Source organism: Physeter macrocephalus, unplaced genomic scaffold (assembly GCF_002837175.3).
Source record: "Physeter macrocephalus isolate SW-GA unplaced genomic scaffold, ASM283717v5 random_460, whole genome shotgun sequence".
In the NCBI taxonomy this organism is placed as follows: domain Eukaryota; kingdom Metazoa; phylum Chordata; class Mammalia; order Artiodactyla; family Physeteridae; genus Physeter; species Physeter macrocephalus.
Genome location: NW_021145746.1, coordinates 1 through 2,193, shown reverse-complemented (window position 1 = coordinate 2,193; position 2,193 = coordinate 1).

The window sequence follows — 2,193 nt, the reverse complement described above, 5'->3', positions numbered from 1 at the left end:
CCGTATCCCTCCCTCCCCCCGGCCTGAGGGAGCCAGAGCCCCCGAATCAGCGGCTCCTTTAACCCCGTCCTGTCTGACCGAAGGGCAGACGCCCTCAGGCGACCTACACGCAGAGGCGGGGCCAAATCCAGAGCTGAACCCCGGGAGCTGTGCGAACAGAGAAGAGAAAGGGAAATCTCTCCCAGCAGCCTCAGCAGCAGCGGATTAAATCTCCGCAATCAACTTGATGTACCCTGCATCTGTGGAAAACCTGAATACACAACGAATCATCCCAAATTGAGGAGGTGGACTTTGGGAGCAAGATATATTATTTTTTCCCCTTTTCCTCTTTTTCTGTGTATGTGTATGCTTCTGTGTGAGATTTTGTCTGTAAAGCTTTGCTTTCACCATTTGGCCTAGGGTTCTGTCTGTCCGTTTTTTTTTTATACTTAAAAAAATTTTTTTCTTAATAATTTTTTATTTTAATAACTTTATTTTATCTTCCTTCTCCTTCGTCTTCTCCTTCTTCTTCCTTTTAATCTGAGCCGTGTGGATGAAAGGCTCTTGGTGGTCAGCCAGGAGTCAGTGCTGTGCCTCTGAGGTGGGAGAGCCAACTTCAGGACACTGGTCCACAAGAGACCTCCCAGATCCACGTAACATTAAATGGCGAAAATCTCCCACAAACACAGTAAGATAAGCAAAATGAGAAGACAGAAAAACACACAGCAGATGAAGGAGCAAGATAAAAACCCACCTGACCTAACAAATGAAGAGGAAATGGGCAGCCTACCTGAAAAAGAATTCAGAATGACAGTAAAGATGATCCAAAATCTTGGAAAGAGAATAGAGAAAATGCAAGAAACATTTAACAAGGACCTAGAAGAACTAAAGAGGAAACAAGCAATGATGAAAAACACAACAAATGAAATTAAAAATACTCTAGATGGAATCAGCAGCAGAATAACTGAGGCAGAAGAACGGGTAAGTGACCAGGAAGATAAAATAGTGGAAATAACTACTGCAGAGCAGAATAAAGAAAAAAGAATGAAAGAGAAATATATGATAAGGAAAATATTTAAATTTCTCTGTTTGAGAGCATGGACTCTTTAATAAAACGAAAAAAGTGATGATGGCATCAGTTTGTTTGGAGTACATGCTTTGAATACTTAGTAAGATAGAATTACATTTAAGCCAATTAAAATCCCCTCCTAATAAAAATCAGTTGCTCTATCAATCAGATGATGGGAATAAAAATCATATATATATGTCAACATAAATCTGCCTTTTTAAGTGAATTTTGGAAAAATTAATAATTGCAAGTAAAGCAAACAAGAAATAAACATGCTATTTTTAAATTTTCTATTAAATACAAGTATTCCCAAAAGAATTAATGACTTATGACATAGATGTTCTGGGGTGTAATGCCACTCTGAGTTTTCAGTGACCACCACACAGGATGCCAGTCGTTACTCTCCTCATGCAAGGTTCTTTTATGACTTTGGGAAAAGGAAAATACTTATCAGAAAAATGCTCAAGTGATTTTAATACAAATCTAATGAAGAAGAGCACATGTGTGTTTTTATTAGGTATGGGTGCTAGCCGGCATCATGGTACCTGATCATTAAACCTGTTAACACTTCCTCTGTTTATTTACTGCATAAATGCTTTCAAGTCTTTTATTACCTTCTCCCAGAAAGAATGAGGATTTGATCCTGCTCTTCTGCTGAGTTGTCTTTTCATGTCAACAGCAAGCAACTGTGCGATGTGATGTATTCCTCATTGTCTATGGTACCCGGCAATGCGATTGAACTTGTCAGAGGGGGTGTACCTTCAGAAAAGCTGTGCTCTTGGAAGAAGGCACCTGATTTTGTTATATCTGCCACTTTTAATGTGTATGCCTTGAAGGATAATATTTTAAAAATACACTTTCATCATTCAGACACATAGATTTATCAGATTTAAAAAAAAATTTAGTATTGTCTATAAAAAATTTTAAGTAAGCTTATAGACAATGTTTGTCTGGAACTATAACAAGAGACAAAGAAGGACACTATATAATGATCAAGGGATCGATCCATGAAGAAGATATAACAATTGTAAATATTTATGCACCCAACATAGGAGCACCTCAATACATAAGGCAAATACTAACAGCCGTAAAAGGGGAAATCGACAGTAACACAATCATAGTAGGGGACTTTACCACCCCACTTT